This window comes from Mesoplodon densirostris, chromosome 11 (assembly GCF_025265405.1).
Source record: "Mesoplodon densirostris isolate mMesDen1 chromosome 11, mMesDen1 primary haplotype, whole genome shotgun sequence".
NCBI lineage: Eukaryota > Metazoa > Chordata > Mammalia > Artiodactyla > Ziphiidae > Mesoplodon > Mesoplodon densirostris.
This window is the reverse complement of record NC_082671.1, coordinates 67,004,584-67,032,050: the sequence shown is the minus strand read 5'-3', so window position 1 is coordinate 67,032,050 and position 27,467 is coordinate 67,004,584. Positions and strand designations below refer to the sequence as shown.

The following is a 27,467-nucleotide window of genomic DNA, read 5'->3' as shown; positions in this document are numbered from 1 at the left end:
AGAAGAGCCTCAAGAATCAGCAAATTGATCTGGGATTGGAGGATTTTAAAGAAATACAAAGACAGATCATTTCAGTAGCGTAGGATCTTCGTGAATGGCTTTAGCTCTCGACTGTATTTTATGTTCTCATTTCATTTCAAAAAGGAAAAAAAAAAAAAAAGGGCAAGCCATAACCATAACAAGGAGAGTGCCAAGTGTACAAGTAACAGGCACTGAGAGACAAAAGAAACTACTCCTGACAACTGTTTGCTGTCTTTCTCTAGAGATTTGCAAAACGGGACTTCCCTGGTGGCGCAGTGGTTAAGAATCCGCCTGCCAATACAGGGGACACGGATTCGAGCCTTGGTCCAAGAAGATCCCACATGCCGTGGAGCAACTAAGCCCGTGCGCCACAACTACTGAACCTGCGCTCTAGAACCCGCGAGCCACAACTACTGAATGAGCGTGCTACAACTACTAAAGCCCGTGTACCTAGAGCCCGGCTCCACAACAAGAGAAACCGAAGCAATGAGAAACCCACGCACCGCAATGAAGAGTAGCCCCCGCTGGTGGCAACTAGAGAGAAAGCCTGCATGCAGTAACGAAGACCCAACGCAGCCAAAAATAAATAAATAAATAAATTTATATTTTTTTTAAAAGAGAGATTTGCAAAGCAATAACCATAGAGCCCTCCTTGACTGCCCCCGCCCAATCAGCACACAACCATTTCTCCCCTTACGGGACAGTGAGAGTACCAAGCCTTGCTTTCTCACCTAGGAGTCAAACCGAATGTCTTAAAGAAAGAGACCAAGAAAAACATGTTTAAAAAACCTTCTGGAAATAGAATTTTATTTTAGTAACCCAAATGAGCAAAAATACAACTTTATTTTTGCAAGGTACAATTGCTTTCCCTATTAAACCTGTTTTCAATAGATTCTCCTGAGTGATGCATTGGAAAAAATACTACATTTAGAATCAGGAAACTTATATTTAAATACTAGTTTTGCCACACTTGTTCTGTGACTTGGGCAAATTACTTAACCTGAAAGTCCCACTTTCTTCATTTGCAAAAATGGAGTTACCTACCTTGTTGCCTCACAGGAATGCTCAACAATAAATCTGTAAACTGCTAAGTACCACATAAATTAAAGTGATCATTATCAGTAGTACTACCATCATCTCTCACTTTGCCAGGTAAAAGTCTGAACCAATGACAAAACAGGCAAAAGACAAGCAACACGGAAAAAAACTAGGAGAAGTTATCTATCAATCAATCAAACAAACAAAATACAACAAAACCCTAAAAAACAAAATAACAAATGACTGATAGAAAACCACTCTGTGACAGTTAATTTCTGTGTCATTCTCTAATTAAGAAAGCTCCCATACCCTGGGGTCTGTAGTCCATTCATAAAAATCACAGCAGGGTTAAATTCAAATCTTCATCAGTGCTCATAATTCACAATCAAAATGCCAACGGAGCGCATTCTTATTCTATAGGCAGGAGCCGCAAGCCACAAGACAAATCTCCACCTTCCCCACTGAGGGACAGCGGGCTTGACTGTCAAGACCCACTTGGAGGCAGTTCATCTCTGACAAGCAGGGGAGTGTCTCTTCCTTCCCTGAACACTGGCATGGAATTAGCAAACACCAACTTTAGTTGTTTTGAAATAAGCCCATAGAGAACAGGTGGCTGATGAAAAGGCATCACCACTTGGAATCCCTAATTTTGAAAATAAAAGTCAAAACAACATAAACATCTTCTGAAAAATCAGCAATTTCCAAACTTTCTAGATGGTTATAACAGTAACTAAACTTTATCTGGTGATTACTATGAGTCAGGCAATATTCTAAAAGCTTTAGTTATTAACAAATTTAATCAGCACGACCACAGGTAAGTACAATTCATATTTTCATTTTTTAGACAAGAAAACAGAGGCACAGAATAGTTATTTGCTTAAGGTCACACTGTTAGTAAGTGCCAGAGCTGGGATTCAAAAATCGGGTAACTGGCTTTGGAGACCATCTCTAGATACTGATTCTTAGAGAATCCTCTGACCAACGCTGCTTGGTTTTCCTGACCAGTGTGCCATCTTGTACTCAGTGTCACACTGAGATGTAACCAAGACTACAGTGTGGTGTCTCTCACCTTATGGTCACTTGTTTCAAGGTGAATGTTAAAACAACATGAGGGGCTTCCCTGGTGGCTCAGTGGTTGAGAGTCCGCCTGCCGATGCAGGGGACACAGGTTCGTGCCCCGGTCCGGGAAGATCCCACATGCCGTGGAGCGGCTGGGCCCGTGAGCCATGGCCCCTGAGCCTGCGCGTCCGGAGCCTGTGCTCCGCAAAGGGAGAGGCCACAGCAGTGAGAGGCCCGTGTACCGCCAAAAAAAAAAAAAATGAGCCCATGAAAATAAGGTCTCATTTTCTGCATTCAATAAAATAATTTGGGAAAAAAACTGAATGAAATATATATACATCTTTTAAAAAGTAACAAGAAGCTAACAGGATAGTGAGGAATTACCAAGTTAATATCCTAGAAGGAATGGAAACCCAAAGATGTAATAAGACTGCTGATCTGCCAGAGGTGGTCAAGGGGCCCAGTGGCATGCCTGCCCTTCTAGGCCCTGCATAGGGAGACACTCGGTAACCTCGGCCCAGCCCCAAACCAGGGGACTGAGGCCCTAAAGGGCTGCATCCTAGGAGTAAGAGTGAACTAGAAGTAAACCAGTCTTCTCATGGACTCAGCTTCAAATCACCAGGGTAAGATCTCAAACTCTCAACCCAGATTAAAGTAATCCTAGTTCGCTAGTGCCCTCAGGGACCTGGAAAAAGCAAATGAAAATCTTCCTTGGAAAAAGACATGAAGGCCTCTAATTATTTCTATAAATAATGTTTCAAATACTACATCCAGCACACAAACACATGAATAGACAAAACACCATGAGTAAGAACCATCATAAACAGTCAAAGACCCAAAGGGACTCCAGATAAATGAACTGAGAGAAAAGGAGATTATGAAACAACTATATTCACCCTGTTTTAGGAAATAAAAGCCAAGCTTGAAAAATTTAGCAGGGAGCAGGAATCCATAAAAAACAACATAGCAAATTGGAAAGGACCCAAACTTTTCAGTTTTTATTGTATTTTTCAATACAATAAACCTATCCACTGAGTTCTTAATTTCAATTAAATGCAGATTAGTCAAAGAGAGAACTGGCTGAATGCAATACAGGTCAAAAGAAACCACCCAGAATGAAAAATAAAGAGAATAAAAAATATAGGAGAAGGGATAAGTGATCAAAAGGAAACAGTGAGAAGGTCTAACATACCCATATAACTGGAGTCGCAGAATGAGAAAAGAATGGGGACAAAGCAGTATGTGGAGAGAATTGCTGGGAATCCTCCAGAACAGATGAGAGAAATCAAGCCACAGATTCAAGAAGCCTGGTGAATCAAAATCAGTGATCTTTATTATCCTAGAACGTCTTCTAAAAATAACATGGCCTGTTCTGTAAGTTTAGTGCCACAACTAATTAACTAGGGGCCAGACATAGAGAATGTAAAGACTTAACGCTCCCAGCATGTGAAGAGCTAGAAGAGATAGGTAAAATCACAATAATCTAATACTCTCTCTACCTTTGCACTACTGAAAAGAAGGGGGGTTAGAAAAGAAAAGGAAAAGGCAGAAAAAAATGCTAGAGAGAAGTATTTAAAAGGAAAATGGGTTAAGCTTAAAGGCAATAAACTAAAAGGCGCTTGCAGGAGTAAAAGTAAGGACACTCCAATGTTAGCCGAGTTCCAGGCCTAGATGCTATTTCCATTCTGTTCACTGTGCTAATTAAGCATACCTCACAATCTAAACTCAAAGTCCTTGGCATGAGAAATTCAAAGAAGAATCTTTTCTTCATACCTTCTCCCCAGTCTACCTAATTAAAAATTTTTTAAAATGTTAAATCTAAACAGACAATTCTGACTTAGCTCTTGGCTCTATTCATGGTGACATAAATAATTCTAACGAGCATCTTTTCCTCTGTTACTTGAGACAATGTGGAGAAGCTGGCTCTTGGAAGATCAGGCAAAGGAAGGAGAGTTCCACCAGGAGCTGAGTGAAGAGCAGTCATGTGGGAACAGACACTACCTGTAGCAGATAATCAGGAAACAAGTGAAAATATAATTCATGGAATCCTCAAGTTATATGAAAATCAATCTTGTAAAAAGCCCAAGGATCTCTGCTTTCTAGAAAACTCAAACTGCTAAGGGAACCCTCTAATCCAAGGAGATAAAACACAGGGAGGGAAATAGCTTCTGTTGTTGCCCTTCCCTCAAGCTTCTGTAGCATGTACATCCCCGTACTGGGAATCAAGTGGGAGAGGAGCTGGCATTAATGCATAAACCCTGCTCCCAAGTCAGAAAGCTGACATGCAAAGAAGCAGGTGATACACCCAGCAATGTGTTGAGGAAATAAGACAAACCCTTTCTGAAGCCTAGTGCTACTGAAGTTTCAGGATAGGCTGTCCATCACTTGGGAGCGCTCCTGTGATTCTGTGTTTGGAGTATGACCTTCAGACTAAAACACAAAGACATGATTCAATACATAACTGTAAATGTCTCTGTCTAGGGATAAAGTGGCTTACAATATTTTATGCATACTAGGTCTGCCTCTCAAAGCTTGGTTTCTCCAGATCTCATGAGTCTTCTGAGCTGTACAGGCTTCAAAGAGATCAGGAAAAAATACAAGACTAAATACACAGACATCAAACAAACTTCAAAATCATTCAAAATTTCTTCTGTTTCTAGGATTCAAGTACTGTTCAAATGTGCATACAGGCTTATTCATATCTAAACCAATGAGTCAAAAAAATAAAAATAAATAAACCAATGTGTCTTGGGAATTCCAGTGGTCCAGTGGTTAGGACTCAGAGCTTTCATTGCCAGGTCCCAGGTTCAATCCCTGGTCAGGGAACTAAGACAATGTGTCTAAACTAACTTGTTCAAATGTTACTAGCGAAAAAGAATCCCAAATTCTCAGACAATGTAAATCACATATCTGGTATCTGATCAGAGTCTAGTATCTAGAATATATAAAGAACTCTTACAACTCAACAATATAAAGACAACAACCCAATTAAAAAATAAGCAAAGGACTTTCACAGACATTTCTCCAAAGATATACAAATGGCAAACAAGCACATGAAAAGATGCTCAACATTATTAGGGAAATGCAAATCAAAACCACAATGAGATACCACCTACCCGCTTGGATGGCTATAATCAAACAAGGGAAAATTACAAGTGTTGGGCAGGATGTAGAGAAACTAGAATCCTCATATATTGCTGGTGGGAATGTGAGATGGTACAGCCACTTTGGAAAATGGTTCCTCAGTTCCTCAAAAGATTATGTACAGAGTTACTATATGACCCAGCAATTCCACTCTTGTATATACCCAAAAGAACTGAAAACAGAGACACAAACACATGCCTGTATGCCAATGTTCACTGCAGCACTATTCAAAACAGCTAAAAGGTGGAAACAACCCAAGTGTCCATCAACAGATGAATGGATAAACAAAATGTGGCATATACATACAATGAAATATTATTCAGCCATAAGAAGGAATGAAGTTCTGATATGTACCACAACATGGACGAACCTTAAGAACATTAAGCTATGCGAAATATGCCAGACACAGAGGACAAATATTGTATGGTTCCATTTATGAAATATCTAGAACAGGCAAATTCAAAGAGACAGAAAGTAAATTAAGATGGTTAAAATGGCAACTTTGTCATATACTTTTTTTTTTACCAAAATAAAAAAAAGAGAAGTTAACGTGCAGCCATTTTTTTTTGGGGGGGGGAGGCATTCCGTGCGGCATGAAGGATCTTAGCTCCCCAATGAGGGGTAGAACCTGTGTCCCCTGCAATATAAGTATGGAGTCTTAACCACTGGACCACCAGGGAAGTCCCACGTGCAGCCATTTTGGAAAATAGTTTGGCAGTTCCTTACAAAGTTAAAATAGTCTTATATAATCCAGCAGCCAGGTTCCTAGCTATTTACCCAAATGAACTGAAATTTATGTAAACACAAAAACTTGCACATTAATGTTTACAGCAACTTAGTAAACTGCCAAAAATTGTAAGCAACAGAAATGTCCTTCAATAGGTAAATGGATAAACGAATTGTGATATATACACACACTGGAGTATTATTCAGCCAAAAAAGGAAAGAAGTAATGATACATACTACAATATGGATGAACCTAAAAACATGCTAAGTGAAAGAAGCCAGGCACAAAAGGTCACATACTGTATAATTCCATTTATATGAAATAATCAAAATAGGTAAATCCATAGACAGAAAGCAGACTGGTAGTTGCCAGGGGCTGGGGGAAGGGGAAAACTGAACCATCTGCTTAAGGAGTATGGGGGTTTTCTTTTAGAAGTGATGAAAATATTTCGGAACTAGATAGAGGTTGTGGGTGCATAATGTTGTGAATGTACTGAATACCACTGAATCGTTGAACTGTTCACTTAAAAATAGTTAATTTTGGTCAAAGGGTACAAACTTTCAGGTGTAAAATGAATAAATTCTAGAGATTTAATTTACAGCATGATTAGTATAGTTAATAATAATGTATTATATTAAAAATGGTTCATTTTATATTGTGTGAGTTTCACATCAATTAAAAAAAAGGAAACAAAACCAAACCCAAAGGAGGTATCTTGAACCTAGGACACCCAAGAGTGAGTAATCTTATTACTTGGTGCCCCCCACCCTTACTCATATCCCTCAATCCTGGCTCACTCCTGTGACTTTCAATCGCCAGTCCTGCAAACACGTGAAGTACTGAAGAACGAGCTGCTATATGGGTTTCAAACACTAAATTCACCACTGTTTCTTTTAATACTAGCCTACTTCTCCCTTAAGATCTGAGCATAAACACTAAAAGCTAACCTTTCACCAACATTGTTCTAAAATATCTTTGTGATACCTTCTGCGATGCTCATTTAAGGGGGACAGGACAATGGATGTCTTGACCCTAAGACTGCCTCCTGCTGCATGATGCCAACATTTCTGCCCACCTGTTCAGGACCACAATCTTGCTAAGATTGCTGGCTCTTACTGCTCTCACTTCTCTAGAATCAACAAATGTTTTCTAGCACCTTCTCTTCTCTACGGCCACATTTTTTACAATGTATAATCACTGATCTACCTGTTTGCTTCCCTCACTATACTGCTGAACACCCTGAGGACAAGTGCTGGCTGGGACTCATCCCAGACCTCTGAAAAACAACTGCTGCTGCTCACCCAGTCATTTCTGGCTTCCTGTCGTCTGTTCCAACATACGAGACCTGCTACACTTCGTTCTTTACCTACCTCCATCCTGACTTTTTTTCCAAAAGTTTCCTAACCACCAAAACAATCCGTGGATATGGACAAGCCTTCCCTGTGCCCAAATACAGTTGGCCCTCTGTATCCACGGATCCAACCAACCGTAGACTGAAAATATTTGGGAGAAAAAAAAAGATTCCAGAAAGTTCCAAAAAGTAAAACTTGTATTTGCTGCACTCTGGCAACTATTAACTAGCATTTACACTGTATTAGGTATTATAAGTAACCTAGAGATGATTTAAAATATATGGGAGGATATGCATAACTTATATGCAAAACCTATGCCATTTCATATAAAGGTCTTGAGCATCCACAGATTTTGCTATCCCTGGTGGGGGTGGGTGGGGTGGTGTCTCCTGGAATCAATCCCCAGCAGATACTGGGGGACAACTGTACCATCAGTTCTGTGCTTTGCCTACTTCTGTTCTTCTCTACTTCAAAAACTATTCAGTCTGCTCTCATATTCAATGCACTGCAGAAAATATAAGGAGTGTTGACAACCACAATCCTTGGCCTCAAAGAGGACTGGGAAGGGAGGGCAAGAACATGTTTAGAGGGTATAATAAAAAGTGAAGATTAAATGTACACAAGAAGATTACAAAATGCCATGAGAGAAACACCCAGGTAAGGGAAGGTTAGGCTTCATGGAAGAAGAGCATTTAAGAAAGGCCTTGAAAGATGGTGACCCCAATAGATGACAGAGAATGGGAAAAGAGGGTACAGATGTATGCATGGAAATGGGAACACAGAAGCTGCACTAGAGAATACGTGTAGGGAAACTGGGAGATGGGGCTGGAAAGGCAGGAAAGGGTCCTACTGCGGATAACAAAGCAAGGCATCTACATTTACTTCGGCACACAAGAGGTGTATTTTATTTTTATTTTTTATTTCTTTAATTAATTAATTTTTATTTATTTTATTTTTGGCTGCGTTGGGTCTTCACTGCTGTGTGCGTGCTTTCTCTGGTTGCGGTGAGCGGGGGCTACTTTTCATTGCGGTGTGCGGGCTTCTCATTGAGGTAGCTTCTCTTATTGTAGAGCACGGGCTCTAGGCGCATGGGCTTCAGTAGTTGTGGCTCGCGGGCTCTAGAGCACAGGCTCAGTATTGGTGGCACACAGGCTTAGTTGCTCCACGGCATGTGGGATCTTCCCGGACCAGGGCTTGAACCCATGTCCCCTGCATTGGCAGGTGGATTCTTAACCACTGTGCCACCAGGGAAGCCCAAAAGGTGTATTTTAGAAGATCTTCTGGCAGTTGTTAGGAAGAGACCGAACCACGGCCCAGGGAAGAAGAGTTACTATTCAAGAGGCTCTGACAGGGCTTCCCTGGTGGCGCAGTGGTTAAGAATCTGTTTGCCAATGCAGGGGACAAGGGTTTGAGCCCTGGTCCTGGAAGATCCCACATGCCGCGGAGCAACTAAGCCCGTGCGCCACAACTACTGAGCCCACGTGCCACAACTACTGAAGCTCGTGTGCCTAGAGCACATGCTGTGCAACAAGAGAAGCCATTGCAATAAGAAGACCATGCACCGCAACGAAGGCTAGTCCCCGCACGCCACAACTAGAGAAAGACCGCACAGCTACGAATACCCAGCACAGCCAAAAATAAATAAATAAAATAAATTTTTTAAAAAAAAGAGGCTCTGACAGAGCTCAGGCAGGTCTCCCACTACACTCGTCCAAACCACTTCTAGTCCCCACTTCCACAACAGCCTTGTCAACCGGTTCCTCAGCATCTTTTCAAGAGGCCCCTCCTTCAACTCCCTCACTTAAATCACTATACAAAAAGAAAAATAATAGTTTGTCCAGAAAAGTAATTAAAAGCAAATCTTACAGACTGATATAGCCTATGGTACATATTCTTCATAACAAATATGTGGGCTCCTATTGGGTGCCATGTACTGCTCTAGGCAACAGAGATGCAAAGGTGAAGGAAGCACAGTTTTTAACCATGGAATTTACATTTTAGTTGGGGGGAAAAAAAGATAAAAGCCAAAAATGTCGTTTAAATGCTGTGAGGAGAAAGAGTGGGGCGCAGAGGGAGAAAACCTGTGTGTGTGTGGGGGGGGGTTCTAAGCTCAGATGGGGGGGAAGGAAGCAGTGATGCAGTATGTATTTTTACAAGGTACACACTTTATATTAAAAGGGAGAAAAAGGTTTTAAGCCACACAGAGTTGGGTTCCAGCTATTTTTCATCAGAATTAAATAAAATAATGAAAATAAATACTGTGCACTGTGCCTGGCACTTGGTAAAGGATGTATAAATGTTAGTCATTAAATCAGTGGTTTAATATACAAAGTAAAAATTTTTGCACTGCAATATTTAAAAACTAGGTAATAATTTAGCATCAACTGTCTGAAACAAATACTTAAGAAGTCTTCAGGAGGGACTTCCCTGGTGGTGCAGTGGTTAGGAGTCCACCTGCCAGTGAAGGGGACATGGGTTCAAGCCCTGGTCCAGGAGGATCCCACATGCCACGGAGCAACTGAGCCCATGAGCCACAGCTGCTGAACCTGCGCTCTGGAGCCCGCGAGCCACAACTACTAAAGCCCGCGCAGCAATGAAGACCCAATGCAGCCATAAATAAATAAACTAACTAATTAATTAATTAATTAAAAATCTTTTAAAAAAGAAGTCTTCAGGAGATGAACCACCTGCAAACAGAAACCTCGGAATATTTTGTAAAACAGTATTAAGAACCACCTTCATCTACAAATAAAAAGGCAGTTCTGTTATTCAGTGCTAAAAAGAAGTGAGCTATCAAAAGACATGGAAGAAACTTATGCATATTACTAAGTGAAAGAAGCCAATCTGAAAAGGCTACATACTGTATGATTCCAACTATATCATATTCTGAAAGTCAAAACTATGGAGACAGTTAAAAAAACTGTGGTTGCCACGGATTAGGGGGAAGGAGAGACGAATAGATAGAGCACAGAGGATTTTTAGGGCAGTGAAACTACTCTGTATGATACTATAATGATGGATACAGGTCATAAATTTCTCCCAACCACAGAATATACAATATAACACCAAGAGTGAACTGTAGCGTAAACTATGGACTTTGGGTGAAAATGTGTCAAGGTAGGTTCATCAATTGTAACAAAGGTACCACTTAGGTGGGAGACGTTGATAATGGGGGAGGCTGTGCATGTGCAGGGGTAGAGGGTATGTGGCAAATCTCTGTACCTTCCTCTTAATTTTGCTGTGAATCTAAAACTGCTCTAAAAAATAAAGCCTTTTTTTTTTTTTTAAAGTACAGGATATGCACTAAACTGTAAACAATAGTTATCTCTGGAGAGTAAGGTTATACACCTATGTATTGTTTGAATTTTACAACCAGAGCATGTACTAATTTTATAATAAAAGGATACATTTCAAGAAAAAAAAGTTCTAAAAGTTGTTTCAACTAAAACACAATGCTAACATTCTTGACATTTTTTCTTTAACATATGTAATTATTTCCATGTATAACTATTTCAACAAAAGTAACTATTTTCATATGACCATTTTAACTCAGAACAAAAATACTGTTAGAGTAGTAGGATTTTTTTCAAATTTTTAATTTAGTAGAGTTAAATCTTATTCTTAAAAGGAAACAAAATATTATGAAGTGTATCTCTTAATACAGTATTAATAATCTGAATCAAGTCAACAAGAAAAACAATATATTGGCTTATGGAACCAAGTCTTTATGTATCTCTAGATGGAAAGACAAAATTTCCCATTTTCCTGTCCCAAATGATTTAATTTAGAATGAACTAAAGCAGAGAGAAAACATATCTCTCCTCCTCAGAACCTATATCACCTATGAATTTGCTAATGAAATCAGGTATGTGACTTATACATAGTCAGTGTTGTGACTTTACATTAGCAGACACCTCTTGAGTAGTATTATCACTGGGTTCCTGGAAGAGATTTCCTAACGAATTATTCACTGAGGAAGGTTCTTCAGCAGATACAGAAGGACCAGTATCGAATACTAAGAATATCTGAATTGGCAAAAAAGGGGAAGTAGAGATAACACTTGGTCTGCTGAGAAAAGATTCAATAAACATATAATCAACTACTATAATTAGAAGTCAATTTCAATTCTTTTTTTTTTTTTTTTTTTTTTGGTGGTACGCGGGCCTCTCACTGTTGTGGCCTCTCCCGTTGCGGAGCACAGGCTCCGGACGCGCAGGCTCAGCGGCCATGGCTCATGGGCCCAGCCGCTCCGCGGCATGTGGGATCTTCCCGGACCGGGGCACGAACCCGTGTCCCCTGCATCGGCAGGCGGACTCTCAACCACTGCGCCACCAGGGAAGCCCAATTTCAATTCTTAATAACATTTCCGAGGTTTACATCTTAAATATAAGCAAAAAGCATCAACAAAAGAAATCTTGTTTATATAAAAAGATTTCTGCCGAAATCTTAAAACCTAATATTTTGATTTTGAAAATAAGTTGCTGATTTTTTCTAATCTAGAGAACAGTAGACTGGGCTGGCATCCTTTGAAAGCTGAGTGAGATAAGTTCAATAAAAACAGGTAATAAACGCATGGAACTCATTAATTCAGAAAGGGGAAAAAGAAACTGAAGCTTCCATGGCACAGTCCTTTGAAAGCTGGCAGGAAAATTCTACTTCATTTATTAATTCACACAAAAACTATTTGCTGAGCACTAACTACACGCCAAGCACTATTCTAGGTGCCGAGGATATGATGGGGAACCGCCCTCACACAGATGTTGTTCTAACAAGTAGGCCCAAAATGGCAACTCTGGACTCCACTCCATTTTTTTCCCCCCTAAATCCAAACCCAAACTCTCCCCTTCAAAGGTGTCACAAACTTATTCTGCAGGAGTTATTTTCCAGTTCATCAAATGAAGCACAGAATCACACAGTGCACAAGTTAAGGGCACAGAATGTGGAGTTAGGATGCCTGATTCCAAATCCTGGCTCTGCTACTTTTTAGACGGGAACTTGGGCAAAGCACTCAGTTTCCTCACCTGAAAAAATGGAGATAATAGTATACCCTCATAGGATTTTTATAAGAATTAAGCGGGTTAATATTTTCAAGTGTTTAATTACATAATTATTTATTTTATTATTTATTCAAAGTTTTTCATAAATAAAATATCCTTGCCTATGTGTTTTGGAATTAAAGTGGGTTGATGCCAACATTTCCTATAAGCCCATGTTGTTTAAACCAGCTTTAGTTCCTTCTCATGCAGACTAGGGATTTGGCCATGGGAAAACCTCCGGAACAGGAACAGGAAAAGATGACCAATTCATCATTTGCTTCCAGCCCTCCCATCTCCTTCCCACCTCCACCTCTCCTCACAATCGACAAGTCTCTCAACCACATATCACAACTCTCTTCACAAAACCTTGTTTCATTAGTGAGAATAAACTGCTCTAGCCCAGATTCAAGGCCCATCATCAAGCTATTCACTTCACCCTTGGCCCGTACTTCCTTCTGACAGTCCCTTCCCTGTAATCTCCAGGCCCCCTTAAGAGCCTGCACTTTGCTATATATATATATATAACATGCCACATACTTCCAAGCTTTGCTTCTTGAAGGACCTTCCCTGGAATGCTCTCTCCTATCGATCCTCGCAGATCCTGCTCACAGGTCCCCTCCCCTCAGTCTTCTCTGATATTCTTCCCATTCTTAATCAGGGGTAAACCTCTTCCCTAGTTCTCCCCTAGAACTCTGGCTGCATCACTATTATAGTCTTGCAGATCCTATATAGATTTTATGAATGTTAATTTTCCATGTCTGACTCTCCCACAGACACTGAACTCCGGGGAAAGGGAAGACGTTTTATTTACTTTTGCATTTTTTGTGCCTAGCATGGTATAGATTTAGCAATCTGGGCTGAATTGAAATAGAAATTTTCTTTTTCTTGTATTTTCTCTGATGTTTCATTCCCACAGGCTTCACTTGGCCTCTGTCTCTCATCTCTTTAGTAATAGCCAACTTTTAGCACTTTGCTAACCAAGGTAGCAAAATTTCAGTTAAAAAAAAAAAGACATTTAATAAGTGACACAGGCTGCAATGTCCTTCACTCCAACTCAAACCTCTCTTATTCAATATGTTAGAACTTAACTCCACTTCCACAAAGACTTCTTAACTAAAAGATGAAAATTTTACTCCCGGTATGTTTAAACTCACATATCCACTAGGTAAAAGCAAAACAGAACAGCAGCACTAAATTCAATGCAACGTGTGTGTACTTTTTTGCTATGTCTGTTCACTAATGTACAGGTGCCTGTAAGTCTTTAGGTTCATTTACACTGTGTATGTTGAGGGTGTAGGAGTCATTTGGCTGAAATCTTGGAGGCATGTTCGCCATGCCTCTGCCATCAAGTAGGAATTATTGCACATAAATGAGTCTATTCTACTGCCTAAAACTCTCTAGGAGAAATTCCCAGAGTTCCTCACAGGGCAGGGAGTTCTTTGGTTTGTCTACCCAAGCCACTAGCACTCCCTCCGACCTCATCTGCTGCTGTTTTCCTTCTCAGATTGAGGAACAGCAGGCCATCACTCTTTAACATACCCTAAGACCCTCATTAACTCGTTGCTTAGGATACTTTATCAGGCTAAATAAACTCGTTTCTTTGGCTGATATTTTCTCTGAATTTTCCCCCTATTCTTCAACTATTTTAGTTACTCTTAAAGATGCTTTACAAGTTTTTTACAACAAATCCAAATTTAACATTACTTTAATACATACTATGTGAAGGGGACATAAAGAAATAAAGATTAACAAGGCATGGTGACCATCTAGGAATACAATCCTGTGGTGAAACAGACACATTCCATAGTAACTGTTAACGTATGACATACATCACTGTAATATATGGATAAAGATAGAGGAGAAAGATAGGGCATTCCAGGCAGGGGCTCAGAAGCAAAATGGTGCATTCACTGTCAATGCATTGATAAGCAATGTGCCAGCTGCTGGGACTGTAAAATAAAACACAGCCTTGACTGCAAGGACCTTAGAGCCTAGTGCAGTGGTATTCGAAAATACTTTGCAGTTTTTCCAGCAAAAGTCTTCCACAGATACCCAAGGTAAGGAGAGAGAGATGGTGAGAGTTGCTCTAGCTGTGGTGTTGGGAAGAGGATGACTTACTTCTTCCACTACAGCCAGGCCACCTGGGGCACCTCAGGTCCAAGGGGATAAGAGTATCTATCCCCCACCTTTCCTGTTTTGATACAACACTGAGAACACTGCCACCTACCTAACACAGTGAGCGCTTCATAAGCACTGGTTAAATAAAGCACGAGAGCTCTGGCATAATGTATAAGTCACTGGTCTAATGAATGGGAATGGCAGAAGCTTATGGGGACACCAGGCAGGAAAAGCTCAGTCTAAATCACTGGAATCCAAAACTAGACAAACAACTGTAAAGGTCTGACCAATTTCTCTAAAATCCTGGAGGCAGAAAGCTCATCTTAACTACTTTTTACTTCCCCCTGAAGTTCTTGTTCCCTTAGCCGGCTCTATCTGCTTGCCGCAGCAGTTTCTGCAGACCTTTCCTGTATTCTTCAAGCTTCCAACTCTCCACCTCGCTCTTGCCCCTCCAAAGACGACCTTCTCAGAACTCACAGAAAAGCACTCCTTACCTTCCTGCCCCCATGCGTATCTGTTTTCCGCCCACACACCTTGCTTTCCCCTGGAAGCCTGTATTCTTACTACCCAAGGCCAATCGCCTGGATCACACTGGGCCCTGAGTTCTACTGGAAGGTCCTCAACCCAACACTCTCCTGCATCTTCAACACGGCCCTGGGCTGGCTCCTTCCCACCTCAATTTACACATGCTTAAGGTTCTCTTACATTTAAAAAAGTCTTCGCTTGACCCAAGATTTTCCCTATAGCTACTTTTTACTTTCCTCAACAGCCAAATTTTAGGAAGGTTTGACTCCAAACTTGTCTCCACTTCTTCACCTCACTTTCTCATCAATACACAACCACCTGGCTTTAGTTAACCCCTCTCCTCCCAGCTGACCCTTTTCAATAACCTCAGCTACCGCCTCTGACTTGAGACACTTTCTTTCCCCATGCCATGCTCTCTGGGTTTTCCTCCTAAACTGTCTGGTTGCATCCTGTCTGCTCTTTCAACACTGTCCCGCTCCCTTAAATGTTCACATTCCTCAGAATTTTGTCCTGACCCTCTGAGCACTTGTCATTATTAGCAACAATAACATAACTGGGGCATGGGCTTGGAGGGTGGGGAGTGTCTAAAATTACAAAACCTTCTAGGGGCTGAGGTCTGTAAAGTCCCTGTTACTGGTGGGAGACGCCCATCACTCAGGCAGGAAGAAAGGAAGGAACCACTTCTCCACACACTGACATTCCCTGTTTAGCCCTGAGAGCAGTCTCAACTACTCCCAGGCTGGAACATACACGCTAACCTTTAAGTCTTACTTTATAGCCCAGTTCCTTCTCCTAAATGTCAGTTCTGTGTCTCAAACACTTGATGCCTTCCTTACAGGCATCTCAAAGTTAAGTCCAAAATTAAATCCATCACTTTTACCCACGCCAATCTTCTTCTTCTCCATTGTTTTCTACTTCAATGAATGGTATCACCACCACCGAATTTCCAAGCCAGAAATCCTGACGCTCCTTGGTTGCTCCTTCTCCCTCACAAATCCACCTCCTAGTAGGCTTGCTCTCATCCCGTCATCATCAGCCTCAAGACCTTCACTTAGTCGATACATACAGCCTACTGTGTGTCAAATACTGCTGTTGACATTGAGTGTACAGCAGTGAACAAGCCAAGCTTAATCCTAGAGGGAGGAGACAGGCAAACAAATAAATAAAAGGATGAGACAACTTCAGATGGTGATAAAAGTTATGAATAAAATAAAGCAGGCTGATGTGATGGAGCACTACTTTAGGCTGTGAGGGCTAGAGAAAACCTCACAGAGAAAGAAATATTTAAATTGAACCTGGGGACTTCGCTGGTTCACAGTGGTTAAGACCCCGTGCTTCCAATGCATGGGGCATGGATTCAATCCCTGGTCCAGGAACTAAGATCCTCCATGCTGCATGCCACAGTGTGGCCAAAAAGAAAAAAAAAAAGATAAACTGAAGCAGAATGACAAACAGAAACAAGTCTCACACAGATTTGGGAAGCAGAGTGTTCCAGGAGGCAGAGGGAAGGGCCGAGGGCAAAGTTCCTAAGGTAGAAATGAGCTTATGAGCTTGAGGTGCTCAAGAAACAGAAGGAAGGTCAAAGAGGCTGGAACTTAAGGGAGCAAGGAGGCCAGGTCAGATGGGCTCAGAGGGAGGCAGGGGTCAGAGAGACCCTTGTCGGCCACCATGAAAACAATGGAAAGCTACTGGAGGGTTGTAGGAAGACAACTGACATAACCCAATTTGAATTTTTAAAGATCACTTTAGCTGAAAAGCAGAAAAAATGGTTTGGGAGGGCAAAAAAAACTGGGAGTTGCAAAACCAGTCAGAAAGCTAATAGTACAGTTGTCCGGATAAGAGGGGATGGTGCTTGACATGGGAAGGAACAAGATGTATTTTGGACATAAAATGAAAAAAACTTGCTGGGAGATTAAATGTTGAGAGTGAGAGGGGGAAAAAGAAATCTAGGACAATTCGTAGGTTGTTTTTAGGTATAATTTACATACAGCAAAATTACATACAGTATATGATTCAATAAGATTTGATGAATGCCTAATCAAGACACAGAACATTTCCATCACTCTAGAAAGTTCCTTCATGCCCCCTTCCCAGTGAACCCCCTTCTACCCAAGAGGCAACCACTGATCTGATTTTTGGTATCACAGACTACTTTTGCCTATTCTAAAATGTCTTATAAATGGGATCATCCACTATGTACTTTTTTGTGTCTGGCTTTTCACTCAGCATAATTTGTGTGAAATTCTTCCTTCTTCCTTGTTACATGTGTCAGTAGTTTGTTTCTTTTCACTGCTGAGTGGTCTTCCACTGTATGAACATACCGTTCTGTTTATCCATTCTCCCACTGGATGGACGTCTGGACTGTTTCCAGTTTTCGACTATCATGAAAAAAGCTCCTAAGAAGATTCTTGTACAAGGCTTATTTGTGGACATATATTTTCATTTCTCTTGGATTAATACCTAGAAATGGAACTGCTGGGTCACAGGGTAGACATAACGTTCAACTTTTTAAGAAACTTCCAAAATAGTTTTCCAAAGTGGTGGCATCATTTTATAGCCTCATCAGCAGTGTACTTGGGTTCTTGCTGCCTGGCTCCCAGGTGTTTCGCTTGAATAACTACCTACACCACAGCCAAAATGACACTCTTTTAGCTCTTCAAACATTTCTATATTTCTTTCTTTTTTTTTTTAAGACCTTTGTAGATGCGCTCCAAGGACACTTTTCCTCCTTACCCCATCCCATTTATTGCCTGTCTCATGCTATTTATTTTCATTCAACCAATATACCGAAAGATAAGAAAAGGCTGGGTTGGCCATAGTGATCTGAGCAGAAGCAGCAGCATATAACGAAGTCCCTGAGATGGGAAAGAGCTTGGAGCCTTCAGAGGACACAGAGAAAGTCCATGTGTCTGAAGGACGGCAAGCAAAAGCAGCAGAGAGGTGGCCAGAGAGGTGGGTATGGGCCAGGGGACTCAGAGCCTTGGGAGAAATGGGAAGGAGTTTGGATTTTCTATTAAGTGCTATGAGAAACCATTAAACGATTTTAAGGGAGGAAAGACAGGTGACTCTTTGGCTGCTCTGGGCACACTGGAATAGAGACAGACAGACGGGTAGAAATGGGGAGGCTGTGTTAAGAGGCAATCACAATGTTCCAGGTAGGAGAGGATGGTGGCTCAGTGGTTGTGGTAGTAGAGTGGACAGATTCAAGTCGTACTATGGAAACAGCACTGACAGTAACATGGTGGTGGATGAGATAGGGAGGGTGGTGAGAGAAAAAGGAGGAATGTGATTTGAGAGAGTGGGTAAATGGTAAAGCCACTTACGGAGAAGGGGACAAATGGAGGAGAGTTTGAGGAATATGTGCTAGTTCTGGACTTACGAAGCTCAAGTTACTAGTGAGATATCCAAATGGCCGCATCAAGCAGGAGCTGGAGGAGCTGGGGAGGTCTGGCTGAAGGTATCAACATGCGGGTCACCAGCTTACGGGCAATCATCAAAGCCTAGAGATATCTGAGAGCACCCAGGGAGCAAGGGCAATGAAATAAGAGGGTCCAGAGAATGCCAACGGTTAAGCAGAAGAAGGGAGGCACGAGCCACAGAGGTGGGAAGAGATTGCTGAGACAAGTGCCTGGATGAGGAAGCGAATGGTCCTCCCTTGAGAAGCCTCCTGTGACCTTTTAAGTCAGGAGGACCTATCTTGGTACAGCACCATGTACTCCCCCATCAGAGCACTTTCAATAGCCCTGTTTAGTTGCCCTTCTCTACTGAGCAGATATTGGAGGATGTAAAATCAACAGGATTGTCAGCAACCAGCCCGGCTCTAGACAGTGTCTTGGTACACAGTACAATGTGGAATGTTTGTTTAATGGACAACTACACTACCATTCACTGAGTGTCACCTATAGGTGGTGCACTCCACTATATACTTTTCCTATTTTAGTTCCTTTTCTCACCGGCCCTGAGGAAGATATATCTCCATTTTACAGACAAGGAAACTGTGGCTCAAGCAAAATGCCCAAGGTCACTCACTGCTAATAAGTGATGGAGCCAGACTGAGGCCACACATCCTCCTTCACATGCTCTGCTGCCTCCATAAACTTCCCATCACATGGACTTTCTATTGCAAGAATGTCCTCTCACATTACTGTCAAAGGGATACAAACCTGTCCCCAGGTAACTGACCCACCAGAGTACTAAGTCAGGGAAATGTCCAGGGAAGTAGTCCTGCTCAAGAATCTCTACTCTTTTTTTTTTTTTTTTTTTTTTGCGGTACACGGGCCTCACTGTTGTGGCGTCTCCGTTGCGGAGCACAGGCTCCGAACGCGCAGGCTCAGGGGCCATGGCTCACGGGCCCAGCCGCTCCGCGGCATGTGGGATCTTCCCGGACCGGGGCACGAACCCGTGTCCCCTGCATCGGCAGATGGACTCTCAACCACTGTGCCACCAGGGAAGCCCCAAGAATCCCTACTCTTGTCAGGCACAGTGAATAATCTCCGGGCTCCCAAAGTAATGCTTTATCTTAGGACGCTTCTAAATGTAGAAGTGAAACCTTCCCTGAAACTTTTTCACTAGAGGTGAAAAACTTAGGACTGCTAGGGCCTTACCTCTTTTCAATTCTAGAACTCAATTTTAGCCACATACCAGAAATTTCTCCCTACATCTAAAGGGCCTAATTTGAACTTCACAACTAATGCTGAATGTGGCAAAGAGCTTCTCCATGTCGTCCATTGTGGACCAAGACATAATCAGGGTGAGACTGTATCTCAGTAGGTCCAAAGAAACCAATATTACGTTAACTTTGTGAAAAGTTAACAGTAGTACTCTGCTTTCAAGACTGATGTACTGTCTTTTCCCTGACTTCTTAAGATTGCAACTACACAGGTTTTTTCCTAAATGCATACATTAGCACCCAGAGGCTTCCTTTCTTTTTCTACTCAGGAGCAACTGTTAACTATCAACCCTCTGGTCAGAGCATGGGCTACGGTGGAAAGAACACTAGCCTCGCTGGCAAAGAACAGGGTCCTAGCCTTGACTGTCAGTGTAAAGCCACATAACTTTGGGCAGGTCACCACCTTCTTGGCATCTTTCCTGAGTTGTAAAAGAAGTTGTAAAGTGCCAGACTAGACGATTTCTTAGGTTTCTTTCAGTTCTCTATATAACTCTACCAGAGAGCACAGAAAGGGTGGGTGAAGGTATGTAGGATGCCACTGGCTGGCTGGGAAAAGTGCGGAGGACGAACCCTCCTGGCTGTGGATGAAGAATCCTGTCTGACCTGCGCTGTTTCCTCTCCTGCCAAAGCCCCCACTCTCAGCCACCCTCGCTCCCTCCAACAACTCCCTCCCCAACCCAAGGTCACCTGGGATCCTCCATCTGAAGCAATGCCTAGCAGAGTGTCCTGCATACAGCTATCACTAACTTTTTTTTTTTTTTTTTTTTTTTTGCAGTACGCGGGCCTCTCACTGTTGTGGCCTCTCCCGTTGTGGAGCACAGGCTCCGGATGCGCAGGCTCAGCGGCCATGGCTCACGGGCCCAGCCGCTCCGCGGCATATGGGATCCTCCCGGACCGGGGCACGAACCCATATCCCCTGCATCGGCAGGCAGACTCTCAACCACTGCGCCACCAGGGAGGCCCTATCACTAACTTTTGCTGGCTTCATTTGAAGCTTTAACAAAGTACAATGATTGTAACACCCCAATCCAACTCAACAAAGAAACATAAACATAATGAAACGATGTTTCTAATAATGCCTAGCACTCATCAACACAATAACAGATCTCTGGCTTTTTTTTTTTTTTTTTTTGGCCCCACGCTTGGCTTGTGGGATCATAGTTCTCCAACCAGGGATCGAACCGGTGCCCCCTGCAGTAGAAGCATGGAGTCCTAACCACTGGACCGCCAGGGAATTCCCTACACATCTCTTTTTTATGAGAACAATTTTAATAAAGCAGACATGTTCTTTTTTCTTAACCTTTATAAGGTACCACTAATGACCCCTCTTAAGTTCTTTTGAGCCAGGTCCCCATTCACAAAGCATAGATATAAACAGAGGGAAGACCTCAACCAACCCACTTCTACTCTTTGGATTAACTTCTCAAGATGCTCAGGACTAAAGCAAATTATTTACTTTGTTTAATTCCATTTTCATCCGTCCCACAGATCAAGTCTGACTGCCCTGCTGGCAGCAAACACTTCATAAGAGGGCACACCTTCATGACCACTCTGAAGCAGCACCCCTCGAGTCACTACCATATTGTCATTTTATTCTCTTCATAGCTATTATCACCGCCAGACGCTCTCACTTACTGTCTACAATCCCTCTCCAAAGCAGGTGCCTTCTCTATCTTGCTCACCACTGCATCTCCCATGTTTAGAACGGTGCCTACAAAAAACTTGTTAATGAAAATTAGAACACAGAGGACCTTAACCCATGTTTATGGACATGATGTTCAAACATGGTATCCACCTTCCAATCAGGATGATACTCAAGTGTTCCAATGAACTTCCACCCTTTCCCACAGAACAGCTTACATATGCAGACTGCAACAAGGATATTTTCCCCTGTAGCTAATGTTTTCTCTTTCTTCCCCACAACGAAGCATCAGATAACAAGCCACAGCTACACCAATAAGTCACTTTATAGTTCTTCTTCCTGCTGGGTCATGCACATTACGTACAAAGCAAACACAGCTCTAATGCAGAAAGTACTGATTGTGTTTGTTGCCAAGAGAATCTTTCCATCCATACTGCATGTACCATAGGTATTAAGAGAACTTTCAAGGCTACCTAATAATATAAAAAAACTATTCAGTCTAAGTGCAATGTGACCAAATCATGCTCTATAAAAGCCTTGATTTCACTATATTTCAAATGTATAATTTTTATGTACAGTATTGCTCCAATATAAATAGGGTTTTATTGTTTTGTTTTATTTTGTTACTCTTACCTCCACAAAAAGAAAATGAAGGCAGCCAAGTCAGAAGCCCCAGACAGATCTAACGAACACTAAGATGCCTTGAACATAAGCCGCCATGAGGAAGAGAGCTTAAGGCATACTGGGGAAAGGGTTGTCTTTTGTAAATATATCTTTTGAGTCCCATCTGGTCAAACTAAGACCAGGCACCAGATAATGATTCCTGTGCATTGTAAACCAGTAGTAACACAGACAAGAAGAGAGACAGCCCCTTACATATCGTATCACTCTTTGATCTGATATAAGAAGAAGTTTTCAGCTCAAGATAGAACGACAGAATTGGGTATGAAAGAGAAGTTTTTAGATTAAATCTGAGGTGCACTGGCAAAATTGGCCAGGTATGGGGAAAGCGAAATTTTAGAAAACTCGCAGGGGTCACTAAACTATATGGCACAGTAACAAAAACCATCCTTTCCAGTATTTTGCCCGAGTCCAGATTTCAGATTCATTATAACTTAAAAAAAAAAGAAGGGGGACACAGCAGGAAATTTGTATTCCAAAGCTAACCTACCACTGGCTGATTTGTGTCTTGAGCTGGCAGTGAGCTATAACAGACCTAGTAAAGACTCTGGAGCCAAGGGGAGGACAGTCACAATCAAACCCTGACTCTCATTAGCTCTATGACCTGTCAGGAAAAGGAGAGGTGATATATCTCTCAGGTCTGCTGGGTGGATTTTGCAAGATAAGTTAAAATATCTCGGACAGAACCTAGCATCCTGAGGTGTTTCTGGTTTTGTTTTTTACAACGAATGTTAGCATCCTTTCCTCTCTTTCTGAAGAGAAGGGTGAACTCACCAGAAGTCCAAATCTAATTTCTTGGTCTACATTCATTACATTTTATGAAGGTTAAAAAAAACAAAACAGGGGGCCTCCCTGGTGGCGCAAGTGGTTGAGAGTCCGCCTGCCGATGCAGGGGATACGGGTTCGTGCCCCGGTCTGGGAGGATCCCATATGCCGCGGAGCGGCTGGGCCCGTGAGCCATGGCCGCTGAGCCTGCGCGTCCGGAGCCTGCGCGTCCGGAGCCTGTGCTCCGCAACGGGGGAGGCCACAACAGTGAGAGGCCCGCATACCGCAAAAAAAAAAAAACAAAAAAAACAAAACAAAACAAAAGGTTGCAGAACCTAAAACCCACATCTCCTGACATCTTACCACCTTGGCAACCTTATCTCACATACATAAATACAAACAAACTTTTACCTCGGTAAGAGTTTTATAACGTTTTCCTCATAAGTTACAACAAAAATGTAAATTAACGTGTGGTAACTGTTTACAATTTAAGTAACTATAAGGTTTTAAAAAGGCCACACAAAACACAAGGTCATAATTCAAATACCAACATAGAATAAACTGTTTAGTTTTGGAAATTCCAAATAATCAATCTTTATAGCCATATAAAAGTGTCTACCTATGTGACAGGTCTGATGTTAACATAAAAAGTCTACCAAGGCGTCTCCAAAGTCAGCATTATGAGCATACCTCCCAATGCTGTGACCCTTTTTGAAACTGTCTGCACTGAATGAATAAAAAAGAGGTCCAAGAAAGACATATTACACCACATTAGGCACATGTTCTTCAAGCATCCCAGTACTAGAAATTTAAGACAAGCAAGACCAACATCTGAGATTGGTCCAGAAGGACTAACCAGTCAAAGGCATGGCCTAAGGCCCTCACACACCGTAAAATCAGTGAAACTGACTGGGGTTCTTCAGCATCTGAGAGGAAACGTCCAGCTCCCATTAAGGAATAAATTGGGGATGGGGATGCAAATAATTAGTGCACCCTGAGGTGACAGTTAACTCCACTAGCACACCACTTCACAGGCGATATTATGGAATTCCACTTTATCCCTACTCTGAGAATACTAAAGCTGGAAATTTCAAAAGTTAGCCAAACACCAAATATCCCTTGAAAGAACTTTAAATAAGATCCCTCCACAGTACCCTGCAGAGAAAGATCTTGGAACTCCTAGGAGCCAACCAACACACACAGACCCAAACACACATTAGCCACAACTCCAAGTGGTCAGATGTTCTCTGAAAAACCTTTTTCCTGATAACTCCTTCTTGCAAAGAGAAAAAATACAAGGCACTTTCAGCATAGGCTAGAATATTTCTGAGAAGCACAGACCAGCATCTGGGATTTGAGGAAAAACTGCACCCCGACCAAGTCTTACACTCTGTTGGAGAAGGAACAGGCTGAAAACTAAAAAGTGAGACAGGCTTTTAAAAGCCAGGTAAGGGACAGCCTGCATTTCTCAGGAAGTCGCCTATGACTAAAACAAAAGCACAAGATGGGGGCGGGGGGGGGGCACTACCTAAAACCCCTGTAATGTTTGACCTGAAGGAGAGTCTTCACTGAATGGATGAAAAAACTGGAGCCTTGGGGAGGTAGGTAACTTGGCCAGGGTCACAGTTTATTTGGTGGTAAAGCTGGAAGTAGATTCCTGGACCTCCAAGTCGAACTTCAGTGCAGTTTCCCACTTCACCAAGCTGCCACCCCATTTAAGACGTTTTATAAAACTCCTCACTGAGGCAGTTAACATAAGGGTCCAATTATCATTCAAAGATCTGTCTGTTAGATAATAGCTCGAAAATTCCATCCATTTTACAGGATTTATCAGTCATCTAATCTTCGAGGGGGAAAAAAAGCAAAGAGGAAAGGGGGGGAAAAATCCCAATTTCGATCTGTCCCCTAAGGGCAAACTAAAGGGTTGCAGACAGTGCTAGTATCCACAACCACAAAAACAGGCAATAATCCCCACCCACGGGCCCAGGAAGGTGGCCCCTCCTCTGCACCGCCCGCCCCCCGCAACTCAGTAAATTCCACTCCCATCCAGGCGCACGGGAGATGTTCCACCTCCCGCCGCTGACAGAGCGGGCTGGGCCGCATCGGCCACTCTATTTCCACCACCACTTTCCCCCACCCGAAAAAGGACGAGAAGCCTAGAGCACCACCGGGTCCCCCAAAGAGCGTTCGCTCGCACACGGGGACCACCGGATCAAACACCCCGCCCTGCTCACCGCGGCGGGGGAGGGGGAGAAAACCCCACGCAGGAAGTGTGTCCCGCGCTCCACTCCCCGCCCCCAGGGCTGGGACCTTGCGCCCTGCCAGCCGGTACCTGCCCTCCGCCCCCAACAGGCGAGAAGCAGCCGCGTCCACATGGCTTCAGGTGTTCACATGGCAATAAACGGGCCCCCGGCCCTCCCGTGGCAGGGGCGCGCTCCGGCGCCCCAGCTCCGCTCCCGCCCGCTAGCCCGCCCGGCCCCTCCCCAAGCCCGGCCCTCAGCCCGCCCGCCTCGCCCCCAGCGAAACGGCGAGAGCCGCGGGATACCCGGGGCTGCCAGGGACCCCGGGGCGGGCAGCGCTGACCCCGCCGATCCCCGGGCGCCGCCCGCTCACATCCGCCGCCTTTGCACCCGAGGCCGCGACGAGCAGGTACCTTCCCCCGGCACCCTCAGGCCAGGACCGGTGCCGAAGCCCGGCCAGACTCCCAGGCCGGCCCGAGACCCCTCAGAGCCCTGAGGCCAGGCCGGACCCTTTCCCCTCAACGCTCCGAGGCCAGGGCAGGCCGCTCCTCTCTGCACTCCCGGGTCGGGCCGGGCAGGGACAGTCGCCTCAGCAACCCGAGTCCCGGCCTCGGAGTCCTGGGGCTCAGCACTCCCAGGTCGGGCCGGGCAAAGACCTCTGCCCCCAGCCCCAGAGGCCAGACACCCGGCCTGGCCCTAGCTCCTCAACCCTGACCTCTACCCCTCCCCCTCAGGCCCGGGCAGTGGTTACCTGTGGGAGCCCCCCGCCCGGTCCCTCGGCCTCGGCCGGGGGCGGGAGGGGAGGGAGCGGCGGCGGACGGCGCTGCGCGGGGTGGGGGTGGGGGAGCCTCCGCCGCCTCCAGCTCGGGCGCCGGGGCCGGCGGCGGGGCGGGCCGGGGCCGCGGCCCCTGGAGGCTCGCTCCGGCCCGCGCGCTCGCTCCCTGGTCAGGCGCGCCTCAGGGCGGGCTCTCCTGGCGGAGGCCGCGGCCGCCTCGCAGGGGCCGAAAGCGGCTCGGCTCGGGGTTTTTTCTCTCCATTCTCCCAACACACAGGAAATAACAGAGTGTCAGGTGACGGTTCGCGGCCAATCGAGAAGCTCCGGGCCGCGGCGCGCGGGCGGGCGGGAGGGCGCGCGGCGGGGGCGGGGCGGCAGGGGGCGGGGCCGGCGGGCGCGCGCGTGCCCACCCGCGTGCGGCGGCGGCGCTGAGGCCTGCGCGCGCCGGGCTGCAGGATACAGCCGGGCTGCAGGATACAACCGCCCCGCGGCCGGGGTCGCGCGGGTGTCCCCTCGGCGCCCGTGGGGTGCGTCGCGCGTGTCTCGCCGCTCGATCAATGCCATCTTGGCCCGCAGCTCCCGGCCGTCCTGGGAGTGGCCGCGAGCCAACTTTCTGGGGAGTTGGTGGCCCGGAATCTCTCCTTGGGATTTCTGGAGTTCCCTGGAGCCGCCAAAGCCAGAATCGCGTCTCTGTCACCCTTGGGGAGCCCGCGGGCGAGGGCCCACTCTCCTCCCCGTAACCCACTTAGTGGTGCCGGCTCCTGCCCGCCTAGCGCCCACCCGGCCATCAGGCCTAGTGCCCTCAACGCCTCTGCCCCTTGGCGCCCCGTGTCCTTGGATGAATGACTTGGGCCCTCTTGGGACTCAGTTTCCTCCGCAATACAAGCAAGGAGTGGGGAGGCCCACCAACCTCACATGTAAAATAGATGCTCACCAAACGCCAGCCGCCTTCGCCTGAGGCGGCATTAAAAAGCTGCCATGCCTGGCTGACTGGACCCAGGGTCCAGAATTAATTTGGAGATAAGGTGGAGGATTTGCGGTGCCAAGGCCTCGGGCCGTTCCCAGCCTTCTTTTGCAAATCTCATGTATGTTTTATGGAGCAAAGGAATGGTTGACATTTTTTTTCTTTTCTTTTTTTTAAAGAATATCTCGGTTGTAAAACAAGATGTTTGTGCCGCCTGACCCACTGCTATCAAAAGTGAGAAGACCAGTGAGGCTAGGTTGTGCTTGGAGTGTTTGTGATCCTGCCTCTGGCTCACCCAGAGACCTGGCCAAATTCTCCCCCCACTCCGGGCCTCAGTTTCCCGTTGGTACAATGGGAAGGAGAAGAGTGTGGACTGGATGTCCCTAACGTTGACTAAAATTGCTGATTCTAAATTAGACCCCATCTGCCCTAGATGTTAAGGGAGTATGTGGCTTCCTTTCCTGAAGCAACCCAACTTGAAAGTAAATTGGAATTGAAAGAAGAGGGTAGCAGGTGGAGGCTGATAGGAACCAGGTGTGGCCTGGGGGCCCAGTTTCAGTATATCTGAGGTCCATAACTCCCCAGGGCCTGGATCTACCCTTTCACCTCTCACCCCACCTAGACAGAGACATTAACACTTTGCCTTGCCTTGGGCCATGCAAAGAGGGTCCTGGCTGTGGCAGCACCTGCCCCCAGCAAAGGGATCTAAGG

At 44.4% G+C, this 27,467-nt stretch overlaps 1 protein-coding gene across 3 annotated transcripts in view; it reads right to left on the bottom strand.

Annotated features, from left to right (window-relative positions):
- TCF20 (transcription factor 20) overlaps positions 1 to 26,054 on the bottom strand; it is a 96,780-nt gene extending 70,726 nt beyond the window's left edge. The window contains exon 1 of one of the 3 annotated variants that reach the window (XM_060112305.1): positions 25,769 to 26,054. The gene's annotated coding sequence lies outside the window, so the exon portion shown is untranslated. The remainder of the gene's footprint in view (positions 1 to 25,768) is intronic. The other 2 variants (XM_060112303.1, XM_060112304.1) reach the window with 2 other exon arrangements.
- Between the last annotated feature and the right edge of the window lie 1,413 nt (positions 26,055 to 27,467).